The following is an 18,005-nucleotide window of genomic DNA, read 5'->3' on the forward strand; positions in this document are numbered from 1 at the left end:
CTGTAAGCTTTGAGAAAAGAAATTGTCTAAACATCATTATCACATCAGAAAGCCTAAGAGACACAGGCTGCATCTACACTAGCAAGTTCTGTAGAAAGAAGGGAGCTCTTTTGAAAGAGCCCATGGAGCGTCTGCACCTCAAAATCATTCTTTCAAAAGTAAATCAAAAGCATGTGGTGTTCCTTTCAAAATCGCTCTTCCTTCCCCATTTCAGGAAGAGCGCCCCCTTTTGAAAGCTTCTTTACAAAGAAAACATGTAGATGCTCCACAGGCCCCTTTTTTCGAAAGAACAGTCTTCATTTTTGATCCCTGGCCTGTTCTTTTAAAAGAGCAGGGGCTGTGTGGACGCTCTCTTTTGAAAGAGTAGATCGCTTTTTTGATCCACTTTTTTGTGTGTGGACACCCTCTTTTGAAAGAAGTTCTTTCGGAACAGATCTTCCAAAAGAGCTTCTTTCAAAAGATCTCTGTAGTCTAGACATAGCCCTAATGTATATGAGTGTGACAGAATACACTCCCATCATACATACTTCCTCTTGCCTCTGGGCCCTCAGGCTGGAGCAGGGGGACAGCTGTCTGGGGTTTCTCGCCTGCAGCAGGGACATCCCCACACATAGTTCAGTTGTCCAACAGAACTGTGAGAGTGTCCACGTAGCAACGCAACTTTTGTCAGGAGAAACATCCTCTTTCCATGACAAAACCTTTCCACCCTTCTGAGTGACTTTTTTCCTATTGCTCTCACTTTACTGTCAACAAAGAGACAGTGGTGACTCTGTTGTTTTTTGTTAACAGAACTGGCCTCCTCCAGTATCCCACAATGCCTGCCCTGATAGCTGTCGTCCTTATTTTGATCTCTGCTGCCCTGCAGGCAGGTGCCCCCTCCCCTTTCAAAGCTCCAAGAATGTTCTGATAGCTGGGTGAGCTGCTCCCTAAGAACAAATAATTGAATTGCCTCTGTTCTGCCCTGCACTAGGAATACAGTCTCAGGCAGACCACTGCGGCAGGTTGTACAGGGACAGGCTGCTGCGTTGCTTCTCAGCATGGAGAACTCTGAGCTACTCATGATATCACTCCCAGCAGCTGAGGTTGCTGTTGGAGAACTTGGAGGAAGTCCCGAAATGCGCAGGGATCAGCTCTGCCTTCCCACAGCACTGCCCTGTGAGTTACATACCTACACTGCATTGCTCATGCTGCCAGAGGTGCCCTCAGTGTGGACATGATCTGTAAACAGTGGGTGCAAGTGTGAACTCCTTCTAGTGAGTTTTGTTTGGTTGACTTTTGGGTGTCGTAAGTTTTGTCAGCAAAACTTGGTAGTGTAGACATAGTCTTGTTCTCCCTCGTGTGCTGTTTCCAGGGCAGAGTAGCAGTGGGCTGCCCTTTGCTATGGGCTAGAGCAGTGGTTCCCAACCTTTTCCAGACAGGGACCCATTCTGAGAATTCAGGAAGACTTGGTGACCCAAGGCAATTCAAAAACAGGTGAGGTGGGTGGGGGAGGGGAGCAGAGCTGTAACTAGCTAATTGTGCACCTGTGGCAAGAATATAAAATTGCGCCCCCTTATGTTTATGTAGTCATAATAGTTATTTCATAGAAAAGAGGAAATATGTTCATAAAATAACACTACATTCACTATCGTTAATCAAGAGCTGTGGTTATGGAAAGACACTCATCCCCAAACTGCTCCCCCCAGCTTAAACCACACAATCAAGGGCTAGGGGAGTCACATTCAGGGGCTGGAGGGGTTAGGGGAGTCACACCTGGGGCTAGGGGAATCACACTCAGGGGCTGGAGGGGGCTAGAAGTCACTTGGGCTGCAGGGGCGAAGGGGAGTCACGCGGGAGCTGGAAGAGACACTTGGGCTAGGAGAGTCACATTCTGGCTGGAGAGAGCTAATGGGGGCTAGGAGAGTCACACTTGGGGGCTAGGAGTCTCATGGGCTGCTGGGGGAGTCACCCTCAGGCTGGAGGGGGGCTAGGGGAGGCACAGGGACCCTTATAACTGGAAGCCGGCTCGGGCACAGAGCCTCCACTGGTAGCGCCAGCTGCAGGATCCCTTCTGGGATCTGCGGGGGACTCCATCTCCTGCAGAGGCTGGAAGCCAGGGAGCTGATCAGCTCTGCCCTCCTTCCCAACCTCAAACTCAGGCCCCCACCTTACATGAGCTGGGCACTGTTGCTCAGGTATGCAGTTTTCTGGCCTGCAGCTGAAATAGTTCTCAATGTAATTGATTGGCTTAACGGCCTGACAGCTGTTAATCCAATTAAGATGTTGAGAACCTCTTCAGGCGTGTGAATGGCTTCTTAATAGCCACCTGTGGAGCTGCCCAGCCCAGCCCAGCCCACAACCCTTTTGAAATGTAATCATGACCTGTGTTTGGGTCCCGACCCATAGGCTGGGAAACCTTGGACTTAAGTGAGCAGTAATAGTCAAGTCTTTAATTGGTTACAAAATATTGTCCCTGTACTTACGCAGTTTATAATCTTTGTATACTACTGCCAAGGAATACGTTCAAAGTGAAAGAAGAATAATCAAGTCACGAATTTAGCTCCTTGACACTTGTAGATATTGGATCTCTGATCCTGATTCTTGGAAAAAATAAAAATTTCAATAAGAGATTATTCATTTAAATAGCCATTGTGATTGTTTATCTGAATTTTAAGCGTGAGCAATGTTTAATTGGTCCATTTTCACAGAGGTCAGTGACAAAACTGAAGTCAGAATTGGGCCCATGTATTATTAAAGTATTTTCTGCTTCTAGTTTTGCAAGTTGTATCTCTCTCTTCTCCATGGCTTACTAATTTTTAATGTCTGTGTATTTTTAACAAGCTATTAAGTCATCACAAAACTTTAATAAAGTATGGCTTGAGTTAATATGTCTACCCATACAAGGGATTACTACAAACACACACAGATTTAAAATATATTAAAAAGATGTGATCTTGACCTTTCCTTAAATTTTAATAATGTTAGATCTGGGCTTAGATAGCTCTTTGGAAAGGGAAGAGAATGTTCCCAAAGTATTTGTATGCGCAGAGACTTATTTATTTATTTTATTCCATTTTCATATAAATTTACATGTTTATTAGGTGTTGCTGTTTTATTTAAAAGTAATTTACTGGCATTTAAAATAAGTGAAGTAGGTGAACCTCAGATCAGACCTTTTGTAAGTTTTTACTGCCTTTCTTTGAAAGTCCCATTGTTTATAATTAAATGTGTTATCTCTTACTTTTTTATAGTCCATTTCACTGGGGTGGATCCCAAAACTCCTAATGGCTAAACTGTAGCTCTCTGTGGTTGTGTCTGCACTGCAGTAAAACACCCATAGCTGACAGGCTGATGGGCTTTCTGCTGGAGTCTATAAAACTGCAGCATAGATGTTTGAGTTCAGTCTGGATTTCTGAAATGTCTGCAGTGATTTTCTAGAACCCTACAGCCTGAGCCCTGCAAATCTGAGTGAGCTGACAAGGGCTATCTGTGTGTGTTGAACTGTAGTGTAGAAAACTCCTCCCAATTTAGTGGCATTTCTGTGTGCTCCCAGCTGCATCCTTGTTAAAATCCTCATTTCAAATGCTCATTTGTGTCCCTCTCACAGATTAAGCCACAGAAACAGTTTTGTAAATCTCTGTAGAAATCTTTTGGACTTGAAGTGCTAAGGGTTGGAGACAGCTCGTGTTATTGTCACCAGAAATCTGTTCACTGACATTACTGGGAAGTGGTTTGGCCACTAATAACTCAGCTTAATTTAGTATCAAAACATACAACTCTAAAAAGCGAAAGCAGATGATGGAAGACAAGCGAAGGTGACAGAGACGGTACAAAGACTGCAAAACCCATCAATTTGGCCACCTAATTCAACAAGGAGTTACCTTATACTTGGCCACAGTAATGGGGTAGCAAGCATTCAGAAGTCAAAATGCCTCTGTAATCATCTCTAGACCAACTAATTGAAAATTGAGACCATCATCCCTATATCATCTGTTAGTACGCCAAAAAACCTCCTGATTCAGTTTTGGTCATTATCATCATCCAGAGGTATACATCGTGTGGAATGTGTATGATCTATAATGGGGTCAGCAAACTTTCCGAGGCAGAGTGTGGAAATTTGACCTTTTGACCTCTGTGGTCCAAGCCCCAATGATACTTGTTAAAATCACTAATAATCCTCCTTACAGCAGTTTCATTAATAAATAAATTTAGATGCAGAGTTTTACCATTTAGGTGGTGGTTGGTAGCTTTAGCTGGTCTTTTGTTAATCCACAGGTGGCATGGCTTTGAACAAGTTCCTGGCTGCATGGGGAAAGAAGAGGTGGGGGTGAGCTCCTGCCTCATGCACTGATGAAAATCAGCTCACATGCCGCTCTTGGCACCTTTGTGGGGTCGGCTGACACCTAATCTATAAGATCCCCAGAGCTGCTGTTTTCTCTAAATATTTTATTGCACCCTAGTCTTGTGAAATTAGAACAGCATTACACCAGTACAGTTATCCTTAAGTGGACCAAATCCAGATCTGGCACTGTTACTCACAGGGGAGCATTGACTTTGCCCACTGTATGGGGAGCTGGTTTTTCATACCAATCTGAAGACACTTGACCTCATGGCTTGGCATTGAGGAAACAAAGCATTCTGAGTATAGGGAACATGACTGGTTCACTGGCCCACAAACCAGCCTAGGAAAAAGACAACTGATTTTGGAGAAATAACTCACCGTGTAAATAATGTATGGTGTTGCATCTCTGTCAGCAATCTGGAACAACCTGCCCCTATATCCCCCCAGTGTTTATCAGTAATGATTACTTGTGTACACATTTTTAAATTATTTTGGCCCAGGCTGATTTCGTACATTAAATACTTACATCAGATGCTCTTTAGACAAATATCTGCTTTATGTTGGCTCTATAATATTACTGTCTGTGTGTTTGTTGTGGAAGATTTACCTTTGTTATAGGAGAAATAACTCAAAATCTAAAGTCCTAAATTCCAAAGTCTTAGGAATGATTTAACTAATGCAATATCTACATTATGCAAGTAATTAATGCATGTATTTCAGATTGGTGTATCAATTATGGATCAATAATATTGCAGATAAAAATCTGTTACCTATCCCAATTATACCTTCAAAACAATGAAAATAAAATACTGTGTCCCATTGTACATTGAAAAGTGCCTGTCTTCCCATAAAATCTGTTCTCACTCTTTTGTAAAATCATAACTCTCATTGATATTATGGTGTCACAAGTTGCCTGGCTCTTCAGGAGGTCAGTGTTACATCCTCTTGAAAATGGTTTATGTGCTTTAGAAGCACAAAGTGGTTTAAAAAAAATAGAAGTACCCTTGTTTTGACTCTGCTCTCAATGGATAGCCACAGGGTGAAATAAATAAGTATAATAGAAGCCACCTGTTCGCCAATGAAGATACATGGAGTGCATATATGATAGCCTATAGTAATTATAAAAAGAGCTCATGCAACCATTATACAAAGCTTTGCATTATCTTTATCAAAAATAAATACTATGGCCGGGTCTACCTGGTGCGGCTCTCCCGGCAGATCCATGCTAATGAGCAGCCCCGAAATTGCAAATAGCTGCTCGTTAGCATTGTCCTGCAGCTTGTTAGCATACCATGCGAGAGCTCAGTCTCGACGGAGGGGGGTGCCACCAGTAAGAGGCCTTGTAGACGTGCTCCTGTTGGCAAAAAGCCCCTCTGCTGGCATAAGGGTCCGGCGACAGAGAGGCTTTTTGCCAACAGGAACATGTCTACATGGCCTCTTTACTGCCAGTGCTCCCCTCTACCGAGACTAAGCTCTCTCACCACTATGCTAATAAGCTGCAAGACCATGCGAATGAGCAGCTATTTGCAATTTTGAGGTTGCTCATTAGCATGGATCGGCTGGGAAAGCTGCACCATGTAGACCCAGCCTACATGTCTTCTAATCCTACCCCCAGCCTAGATGGAGAAAAAGTACAGCAGCCTGCACATTCTTAGGTAATTTAATTCTGTATGCTATTCATTGGTGGTGGAAGGAGAGAAGTTAGCAAGAGACAATAGGAAAAGATGGGTTCGTCTTATTTTAAGTCTGTGTAAAATAAATTTCCACCCCCATGATAGCTAAAAGAAGGCCCAGCTCTGATGTGTTAATTCTACCTTTTTGATTAATTATGTTATTCTCTGTATACAAGTCCTTCATTGTCAAGTCCTGAAGTCTTTTCTCAAGTTGGATTTTTAACTCATCTCAGACATGAGTGGAGGTCTTTTCTGAGGAGGGACATCATGACTGTTACTCATGTAACAAACATGAGGTTTTTTCCTGTTTTCAACAGAATTGAAATTAATGTAGCTCTTTTTGCTTTCATTAATTCCTTATTGTTTGATTTTTGATATAATCAGTTGCTGCATTGCCAACTCTTGCAGTTTAGCTGAAAGTTTCATTGCGTTTAGTGTTTTCCTTAAAATCTCACCTCCTGGAGTCATGTTATATGAAAATGTCATCTGTCTTTTTAAAAAAAAAAAAAAAACAAAGAAAACAAAACTACCTCCTCTCCCCATTATTTTCAACTGGCAAAATGCAAACAAAAAAGAATATAAAGCTTCTATTTAAAAGCTCATGGTTTTTGAAGTCTAACTCATGATTTTTGATTGTTTAGGATTGGTACATATACTGTCTAAGTACAGTTTTTGGATTATGGTTCCTCATGTAAATTACAGGAAATTGGAATTACCATGTATATTGAGAGTAACTTTTACTGCCGTCTTTTTTCTCTGACAAACCAGTTTTGTTAATGTTTCCGGAAACATCCTATTAAAAAATCTCAGCTTATTATTTTTAGTTTTTAGTAGAAATTTTGAATTGCAGTGACCTAAATTTTTGTTCCAACTACTAACTGAAGCTAATGGATTTATTGTAGATACAAGCATAGGGCCCGATCCAAAACAATAGATGTCAGTGGAAAGATTCCAATTTATTCAAGAGCACGAAGGATCAAGTCACTAGATCAGAATATGGCCCAGTGAATTTAAGTTCTTTTGTTCAGTGTAGACATACATTTATGTTATTGTAAGTGCTTTTGGGGGAAAAACATATAACTGAGGCCGTGTTAAAGCAGTACTGATTAAAGACATTTAAGTTATTTAAGTGACTGACTAGGTGAAATTAGAGTTTATCCTTTTAGGGCTAATTTGGTCCAATTCTTTGATGGTGTAGTTGCAATTCCATTCATTAAATGTCTTAAATGGTTTAGTTCTCTTTCCAACATTTAGTATACATCACTGTGATGAAAGAGGGAGAGCTAAATAATCAAACATTAGCACTGCTGAGACACATTTTCCTGTGTGCAAAATAAAAGGAGTTCCTGTAATAGAGTTTCTCCCTTCCATAGAAAAGTCTCCACATGGTTTTCTGTTCTTTTATTGGTGCAGAGGCAGTATTCACTTGACGAAACTCTTTCTCAGGATCGTTGCTGATAAACAGTGCTGATCATTCTTTGTAGAAAAGGGCATGCTTTCTCAGAAATAAAACAGATTATTGAGCAAATTCCATTTACAGTGCCTGTCCCAACACAAAGTAGGTTTAATTATTTGGAATGCATTGACTTTGTGTTCGCTAATGTGTCTATGGCACTCACCACCTTGGGTCAGATCTGTTGTAAAACATGAAGTCAAGCAAAACCTCGACAAGGCTAGTCTGATGGAGAATTCTTTCTTCAACCCAGCTATCATCTCTGGTAGTGGTGCATTAAATACATTGATGGGAGAACTCTTTCTGTTGCTGTAGCATCTACAGAGAAGCACTACAGCATCACAGCCACAGTAGTTTAAGTGTAGGCATAGCCTTTGTGTCTGAGCTATGAAATCAGAACAATTCCAATTTGTGTAATGATCCTGCAAATACTTCACTGGGAGTATTCAACAGAGCTGTGTTTTGAAGGGTTTGACCCTTAACATTCAAGGGCCAGTTTCTTCCCTTTTTCAGGCAACTGAAAATCAGTTGACTCAGTAAAAAATGATGGAGCTTTATAAGGATTTGGCCCCAGGTGAACAATCGAGTTTTAAACCTTTTCCATGAAATGTGTTTCAGAATATTCCATTATAATATGGTTAGAAATTCCTGTTAACCATTCTGAATACTGCCTGTTTCTTTGCATACAAATCTGTTCTCAGGTGGGATGGTTCAGTCAGGGCCTAGGAAGTGTGTGGCAACGGGCTGGCCTCTCTTATGTCTGGTGGTGAGAACCGCAGGATGATAAGGTGATGGGCCAAGTGGCAGGGAGGGACTGGTGTGACAGAGCGAACAAACCAGGCCGGATGGAGGACAGAAAATTACCTAAGGAAGGGTGAAAAGGTTATTGATACCAGGCTTGACCTGTGGTCCACTCTTAACTCTGTCAGCAATAGGAAATTGACCTGTTGCTGAGAACAGCTGTCAGAAACAGGGACAGAAGAGCTATAGGTCAAATCACAAATTTAGGACCAATTCATGTTTAGCTGTTGGTTGGTGATGCCTATTATCAATGACAGATACATTTCCAAATGTGGGTGAGTTCTAGGTACTGTCTTGCTGAATTTGTTCAGAATACTAATAAAGTGCTTAATTTGGAGTGGGCCTCTCTGTCTGTAATTTACCTCTGTGCATTTATGAGTAGCCATTAAAATAAAATGGAAAATAAAATGACCACTGGGGAGTAATACATGCTCAAATACAGAGCTTTGCTAAATTATCTGATGCTCTGGACCTTGTTTCTGGGAGGAATGTTTTTCATTGCTTGCATTAGCTATGGGAGCAAACAAATTTTTAAAATAACCTTCTGAGAGGGTGCATTTTAAGGAAGAGGCAATTATTTGATAGAAATTACTATGAGAGAGCCTGGATAGTGCTTTGAAATCTTGAAAATGTATTAAGATTCTGACTGCGCTCTCAAAAATTCTCACAGTCATTTAGGGTTCATGTAATTGAAGCTCATGGTTATTACAGTGTTCTCAGAGTAGTAAGTTCCAACATAGAAATTAAAGCTTTCCATTTAAAATTGTATCATTTCTGTACTTTATTCTTTTTATCATCCTGGAATATTTTGGGCCCAAATAAACATGATTTTTAAAGTTGAAAATACAGCACGCTTACCCCCCACCCCGCAAAAGAAATTCTGAGCTTTCATCTCATAGAAAGCTATTAATGATTGAAATATTTGCATAGCAAGATGCATTGATAGCATGATTAAATAATGTGGGCCTCACTAAGAGTGAGAAATGTTGATGAGAGTTTCATTGGCATTCTGCCATTTAGTGAGAGGCTTTCACAACTATTTTCTCCCTTTAGACCATGGTCCTGCATTGGGATTCACACAGACAGACTGCAGTATGTGCACAGAGCTCCGTTGACTTCAGCAGGACTTTATGTAGTGTAAGTGTCTGTTGTGTAGACACAGCTGCAGGCTTGGGGATGTTACCTGTGATAAGTCTTGTTTACGTAGGCCTGGTCTACACTAGGGAACAAAGTCAATCCCAGAAATGCAATTCTAGCTCTGCCATAACCATAGATATGATCAACTTTGTTCCCTAGTAAACATCATGGTTCTTTGGCCTCGTGCTGATGTCCGAACTCTGTGTGATAGCGTGGAGTACCAGCGTTGACAGTGAAGCCCAGAGAAATTGATTTTGCCACGTCTTAATGAACACAGCAAAATTGAACTCTGGAGGATCGATCTCAGCGTGTCGAACACCAGGCAAGTGTAGATATACCCTCAAAGAGTAGGGAGGGGAAGGGTGTATGTGCTTGGAGAGATGTGCAGACATGAGGAATAAATTCATTTGTTTTCCAAAATAAATGAAAAAGACAACAAAGGAGTAAAGAAATACCGCTGGCCAAGCAAAGTGGGATTAAGCTATAAACTCCTGTAGATATTTATAATTTGTTCAGATTGTGGGTATGTCTACACTGCAAGGTGTTTGTAGAACTCAAATTAGAATATCCCATGTTTGTTTTCCTAAGGTTTGAGTGTCTTCATGTCTTGGTAACCTTAGGTGAGAAATTCTTGAATCCCTGCTTACCCATATCCCATATTCCCTAGTGCCCTCCTAGAATGTGCCTTTGTTTGTGATCCAGCATAAGAAGACATGACTGTCCACCAAATTTTGTCCAAAGGACAAAGAAAGTTGACCTGTGAGATTGAAGAATACTTTTGGCAGCATGAGCTCAGTGGGGCTGCATCCTGGTTTGACTCTTGCTGGACCTTCCACCTCTGTGAGCTCTGAAACCATGGATCCAAGTCTGGGGTTATCACAATTGTAGATGTATATGTTAGATGGAGGGAGGGTCAGACTTAAGCCTGAGGTTGTACCCTGAATTTACATTACAATGTAGATATACTGTAACCTGGGTTCCCTCTAGTTTACCCATCCATGAGCAGAACACATTTTATTATGGTCACAAAGGCAAATGGGGATGTGCATGACCGATGGAAACACATTCTGGTGGCTGTGGGTGGTCTGTTAATCAGTTGGGCAGCATCTGAATCTCTCCTGGATGTCTGCCCAAGCACTCATCTTACAGGGAACCCTGGCTGAGTATGTTGGTGGAATAACATGGTGGTTCTCAACCAGATTTACGTGAATCCCTGGGTACACAGATCATCCAGGAGTACCTCAGCTGCTCTAGATATTTGCCTAGTTTTGCCACAAGCTACATAAAAATAATACCAAAGTCAGTAGGAACTAAAAATTCACACAAGTACTTGTTTATGCTATTGACTTCACACTGAAATGGTATATTCCAGTTGGTTTACTTTATAATGATATGGCAGAAATGAGTAAATAAGCCATTTTGCAGAAGGAGTGTGCTGCGATGCTCTTGTATTTTTTATGTCTGATTTTTTGTAAGGAAGTTACTTTTCAGTGAGAGGAGACTTGGAGATGTAAGACAAACCAGACTTCTCAAAGGAGTGCAGTAGCCTGGAAAAGGTGGAAAGCCACTGGTATGGCGCAGTATTTAACTCGAATGATTTGAACAGACAGTCACAGGTTGACAAGCTTATGGGAATGAACCTGCTCTGTAAAATCTAGCTTATTCTAAAGCTGTGGTGTCCAATACACTAGCTTCTTGCTACACGTGGCTATTTGGCCAGTTGAGTGTCGCTAGTTGGCTTGAACAATAAAAACGCTAAAATTATTGCATTGTCACTTTTTTAAAAAATAAAAAAATAGCAATGTCCAGAGAATCAAAAAGAAGTTCAGTAGAGCTTTCAGAAGTCTAAAGTCACTTTCCATTAATATGATCCATCTGCTGGATGGAGACCTCTGCCAGCTGGTAGAATAGCTTAAATATGCCCCTTAGGCCAGAAATTATTGTGCAGCATTGTGAGCTCCAGCTTAAAGCTGGATTTTTATACCTGTTTTTGAAAATTTACATTTTTCAGAATAATGTGGCTAGTCCTCTAGAGCAGTAGTCATAGTGGCTACTGCTTCAGAACTGGTTGGACACTACAATAGAAGAATAATACTTCTGAAGTGTTGTTCTGAAGTTCAGCGATAAGCCATACCTAGATGTGATGTAGCTGTATCCAGACTGTGGGGTGAGTTTCGTGTGTAATCCTCCCAGCTTTCCTTTCACATTGGGTTGCACAATATGGTCCAGGACAGGGGTCTGCAACCTGCAGTTCTGGAGCTGCATGTTGCTTTTTGAGGACTTTTTTTTTGGTTTTTGACAATATAATTGCAAAATGTAAAAAAAACAAAACAAAAAAACCCCAAAACCCTCCTGATTTTTGATAACCCGTAAATGTCATAAACCCCAACAACGAACAGCTCATATCTAAATAATAAACACAATGGGTGTGTCTACACATGCATGTTATTTCGAAAACACAGGCCCTCTTTTGAAAGAACAGAGGGAACGTCTACATGTGCCATGCTCTCTTTCAATTGGAAATTGGAGGAACTCAGCCCAGACAGTGAAAGCCAGACCCCAATCCCGTAGTGGACGCTCCCTTTCAAAAAAACAGGACGGACTGTCGAAAGAGAGGTTTGGACCTGTGATCCGCCTTTGCCTTGCGGCCATGCGCTTTCGAATGACAGGATGTCGATTCCTGTCTTTTGGTTTTGTCTGTTCGACGGTGGGCTCCCGTGTAAACACAGCCTATGTGATCTCAAACATTGGATATCTCCCCCCTTTAATATGTTCAGTGCCTTCTGGGATATGATATGTATCTGTGGTTTGCTCACGTTGCTTATAAAGTCTTGGTTTTGAAAAGGAAAAGGAAGCTTGTGGACTTCCTGCTGTGAAGGGCGACATGCATTTTAAGAAAGAAAACTGAAATTAAATGGTTACCAAAACTTTGGGTTGACTTTATTAAGGACCATCTTGTATTCACATACAGTGTGGCTCTTGAATTATTGAATTTTTTAACCAAATGCAAAAAAATGGTGGTTCTTGCAATTTTGGTTGCTGGCCCCAGGTTCAGGAGCTTTCAGTATCCCTAGGGCATCCTCTCTAATGCATCAGCATGCTTTGTGGAATTAATGCAGAATATAGCCCTTCTCCCCAGAGATGTGGGCACGTGGCTTATATTAACTTCCCCCTTCTCCTCTGGCACATTTCCAGCTTGCCATTTGGTGGCCAAAGAGCAGGAAAGTCAGAGTTTTTAAGGCTAATTTTAGGATTATTTCACTGCTGTTTTTAAGATTTTCTTTGTTTGGCTCCTCAGGTAAATCAAGAGGTGCTTTATTTCCTATGGCCCGTGTTATGCCCCTGGGATCCATCAGTGTTAAAAGCGAACTAGGCATTTGAATGCCTGGAGAGAGCAAGCATATTTGCAGCCACAGAAGTAATGCATGAAGGGGCACACAGTGTCCCCTCCCCCCATATTCCTGCCTTCTGTTTATCCCAGAGATTTTTTCAAACTGCTGCCAGGCCTGCGCAGAAGCGGTCTGCTCAGGGAGCAGAGCAGGGTGATCTGTTGGCAGTGAGCCAGTGCTCTGGTCCCACAGAGCAGAGAGGCAGTGGTCTGATGGGGTGGGTAGTGTCTACCGGCTAAAGGGTGCTCCCCACAGTTTGAAAACTTTTTGGCTATATGGGAGGCAGAAATCAGGGCCAAACAACCCCATTTTATGCTTCTGTGTCTTTGAGCCCTGGGCCACTGCCCTGTTTGCCTTGCCCTGGATACAGCCCTAGCTCAGGAGGAATTGGACTGTGGAACTTACAGAATCTAGTTTTGTCCCTGTAGTCACTGATCAAATGCCAATATGTATTTTATTTGTTTGCTTTTTCTACAGTTGTGAAAAGCGTGCAGAGGTACGGTACCAGTTTCCTCAGAAGACGTTTTTGTTTTTAAAAAAGGATGGGAAAATGCGTATCTTAACCATTTTTAAAGCTACTGAATTTTGTTTCAGGGTGGGTGTTTAAAGTCCTTGAAGTTATTCTGGCTACATGTAGATCAAATTCCTAAATTCCCTAATTCTCTCAGTCAAGTCTTCAGAAGTTTGCATTGTTATTGCATATCTTTAAACGTATCATTATCCTGAATGATGATTATATATGCAGTCGAATGTGTGTTGGAACATCATTGTATATTGAAACTGTACATTGATACGTTGTTTATAGTAATTTGAACTACAGGTTGAACCTTTCGTATCCAGAATACTCTTGTCCAGCAGCGCTCATAATGTGGCATGATTTTCGTTAGCCGGGTGACCACTTATCATGGGTGTGGCCAAGTTTCCTGTGGTCACATAAAGTTTGTTTCTAGACACCAGTTCTGGCTCTCAGGGCTCTGTGCTGTTATTTAGCTGTAATTTACCCCTACATGGCTTCTAAGAGCCCAGTAAGCAGTGACAGTGTTGGTACTGCTGCTGGACAATATTTTCCCTCCCAAGGTCTGGCAAATTCTTAAGTCTAGCACTGGTCAGGTCCCTATGGTGCCGGATTAGGTTCAACCCATACTGAGGAATTGACTGGGGAAAATCAGGGATTTAAAAAATGAGGTTGAAGAAGTGTGCGTGGTAAATATTAGGAATGAAGTTAGAAGAAAGAGGAGAATTATGGGAAGAGAGAGAATGGTTTGTGGACACTGAGTAGAACTTTTGTCAGGGCAAAGAATTGTTTCTTCACTACCTGGGCACTGCTGCAGGATGCGGCTTAACATCTTATTTGCTGTAATCAGTTTGTCTACTGCTGCTGGTATTCTAGCCATCTTCTACTCAGGCTTCCTCTATCACAGGTCATCAGCGCACACTATTGATCTGAGGGGCAGAGGATTGAGTGGGAAGATAGGTGCATGTTTGATAGCAACAAGGACAATTCAAGAACATGGGTAGGCTGGGATTCATCAGGCATGCTTAAACAGAGCTGAATGCAAGGTCGTGCAAATAGGAAGAATATTGCCCCTACTTAGAAGAAAAGGAACTATATTTCGGAAGGTAAAAACTCTGGTAAGAACTTAGGTGTCATTCTAGGCTACACTGGGAGATAGGGATACAGTTCCTAACGCACGTACTCACTGAGCTAGCAGAAGTATAAACAGTTGTGTAGCCATGGTAACACAGGCTGCAGGCTGAGCACAAAGCCCCAGAGACTCCTGGGTCTGTACTCCACATGGCTAAACCATGCCAGTATTGCTGCTGTCCATACTATTGTGGTTATGCTGCTGTTTTTACACATGCTACTGCTCGTCCAGGCAGCATAGATATGTGTACGTGAGCTAGGAATCACCACCATCAATCATAGTGCAGCTGTTGCCATAGATAACCAGCATATTATATGGCTGTATTACAAGGGGTGCATTGTGCAGGAGATGGGAGGGGAGATTGCCTATGTAAACAGCAACAGGGAGACCATTATTGGAATACTATATCCAAATCCAGTGTCCACACTTCAAACTTGTTAAAAATCTAGAGAGAGGTCCAAGACTTTTTTCTGCGAGGATGATTTGTAGCCTCGAAAATACGCCTTATAGCAAGAGACCGAAGAGATCAATTTGTTTAGTTGCTGTATGAGGAAAGTTAAGAAGACAACTGGAAAATGTAGTGACAAGTGCCTACAAGCGGAGACAATGTAAGGCTCTTTAATAGAGCTTTCATTCAAGGGCTGGAAGCTGAACACAGCAAAGATCAAATGGAAATAGGATGCACATATTAGCTATTGGAATTGCTTACCTGATAAGGTGGTAAATTCTCCTTTACTGGGAGTCATATCAAAATGAGTGTCTTCTTCAAAGCTAAGCTTTGGTCAGCCACAGGTTATTGGGCTCATTGCAAGAATCACTGGGTGAAATTCTCTGGTTTATGCCATGCAGGAGGTCAGACCAACATAGCATAATAGGTTTTGTGGGTCCTAAAAATCTGTGAAGATGACATTTAAAGGTCTGTTCACCACTGGTGGGGGATAATAAATTGTAAAATGGTCTTCCCAAGCCACTGATGGACTGATCTGATAGCAAGACAGTATTCTTCCTCTCAGTCCTGAAGAGCAGTGCTTCATGGTTCATGATTTATGACTATGTTTAAGTCAAGGGTATTTTAGTTAAAGTCATGAACAGGTCAAGGGCAATAAACAAAAATTCATGGCCTGTGACCTATCCATGACTTGTACTATATAGTCGCCTGATTGAAAACTTGGGGTGTGGGGGGTGCTCATGGTGAACAGCCCAGTGAGTGCCACAGGTGTTTGGGTGGGATCAGCCCAGGACCCCTAGTGGTGCTGATGTGAGTGGTTGTTGGGGCTGGCAGGCTCCTTACCGAGCTCCTCAGAAGAGATGACACGTCCATGCCTCAGCTCCTCACTAAGCTCCGTGTGCTGCCTCTGCTCCAGGCTCCAACTCCCCAGCTCTCATTGGCCAGGTACCAGGGCTAGTGGGAACTTGCGGAGACAGTGCCTGTGGGCGGAGGCTGCACATGGAGCTAGGAGTTGAAGAAAGGGGATGTTGTCACCTCCATGGACCCGCAAAAGTAAGCATCACTCAGCCCTCACCCACTCCTGTGCACCAGCCCACACCTGCACCCAAACTCTTCCTGCTCCTAGGGGAATAAAGGACAGTGGACCAAGACTGCCCTAACAGAGGCCAGTGCTGCTGGCCCAGAGGCTGTGCCAGCTGCTCAGGCAGCCTCCAGTCCAGCTGCACCGGCTTTTGCGGAAGTCATGGAGATCCCAGATTTGCAAGACCTGCATGACCAACTCATAGCCTTACTCATGATCCAGAGCACAGAATGCAGCTGCCTCCACCAACGTGTACTTGAGCTGCTGGTTGCATGTATTTTGGGGGTGAAGCACCTGTCCTGCATTTTGTGTGACAGCCTTAATTTAGTGTCTGCCTCCCTGCTAGTAAAAAGCATTTGCTCAGACAGAAGGTATGTTGTCTTGCAAACGATCTTTGTGTGAGATACAGCTGTAAGATCTTGTACAAGGAATAAAACGGTGAAGGCACGGAGTGAAAGTCCTTTAAAAACAAGTGTTATCCTGGACTTTTCATACAGTTCATTGCAGTGCAGATGCTCACTCTTATACAAAGCCCATAATATAACTCAACAGGGAGGTAACAATCATTTTGGAAGCTCTTGCTGCTGGATCCTGGGTTAGCTTTCTAGGATGAGTGCCAGGGCTTCTAAGTGGAGTGCTCTGGACACCCCTCTCCTGTGTGATTTGTGAGAGCTGTGATCTAGTAGTTATCAAAGCATAATCTAAAACATATGTACTCACTTCTGCTTATTTTCTTTGCCTTTTTTTGTATTTTGTCTTTTTTTTATTCCAGACAAAATAACAAGGTTGCTGATAGCAGCTGATGTGTTATTTGTGCTACAAGTTGTGGGTAGATTTACATATGTTGTTTCTTTTGACTTCTATAAATATGCCCCTAGTTGTTACCATGAGCAGCAATCTACAAGTCAATAACATAAATTAAATATGTCTGACTCCAGCTTGGTTGCAGTTTTATACTATACTGGTAATAAAATCAAGTCTGACTTATTTTGAAAACAGTTTTCTGAAACTCATTTATAGTTTTGAAGTTACAACTAATGCTGAGTTTGTTTAATCTATAAACTGTGTTAGACGTGACTTTCATATTATCGATAAAATGGGTATGACAGATATGGTAATCTTCTGCAATATCTATGAGGGATCTTACCTTATTTAGTTCAATGAAAGGAACATAAAATCTGGCAGGTCAATTGTAAAAGTGTAATTAGGCAAGCCAAAAAGGGATTTCAAGAGCAACTAGCAAAAGAGAAAAACTAGCACCAATTTTTGAAGTATATTGAAAGCAGGAAGCCTGCCAAGCAATCAGAGAGCTAATTGGACAGCCAAGATGCTAAAGGAGCACTCAAGGAAGAAAAGGCCATTGTGGAGAAGCTAAATGAATTCTATTAATTTAGTCTTCAGGTCAGAGAATGTGTGGGAGACACACACACCTGAATCATTTTTGTAGGTGTCAGATCTGGGGAACTGTCCCAGACGATGGTGTCAGTTTTTGAAATAAGTTGATAAATTAAACAGGAATAAGTCACCCAAACCAAATGATATTTACCCAAGGATTCTGAAGGAACAAAAATATGAAATTGTAGAACAACTAACTCTTCTGTGTAACGTGTTGCTTAAATCACCTTCCATGCCAGATGACTGGAGAGTAGCTAATATGACACCAATTTTTAAAAAAGGCATGATAGGCAATCCTGACAATGGCAGGCCAGCAAGTCTAACTTCAGTACTAGATAGATTGGTTAAATCTATAGTAAATAAGAGAATTATCAAAAACAGAGTTGAACACAATTTGTTGGGGAGTGTTGTGCTTTTGTAAAGAGAAATCATGCCTCACCAATCTACTATCATTTTTCAAGGAGGTCAGCAAATTTATGGATCAGCGTGATTCAGTGGAAACAGTGTACTTGGACTTTAAGAAAGCCCTTCATAAGCTCCTTCACCAAAGACCCTTAAGCAAAGTAAGCAGCTAAGTGTGTGAGGGGAGCTCCTCTCAGGGTTCAGTAATTGATTAAGAGACAGGAGAAAGAAAAGGATAGGAATAAATAGTCAGTTTTCA

The sequence above is a fragment of the Carettochelys insculpta genome, chromosome 3, assembly GCF_033958435.1.
Source record: "Carettochelys insculpta isolate YL-2023 chromosome 3, ASM3395843v1, whole genome shotgun sequence".
Classification (NCBI taxonomy): Eukaryota; Metazoa; Chordata; order Testudines; family Carettochelyidae; genus Carettochelys; species Carettochelys insculpta.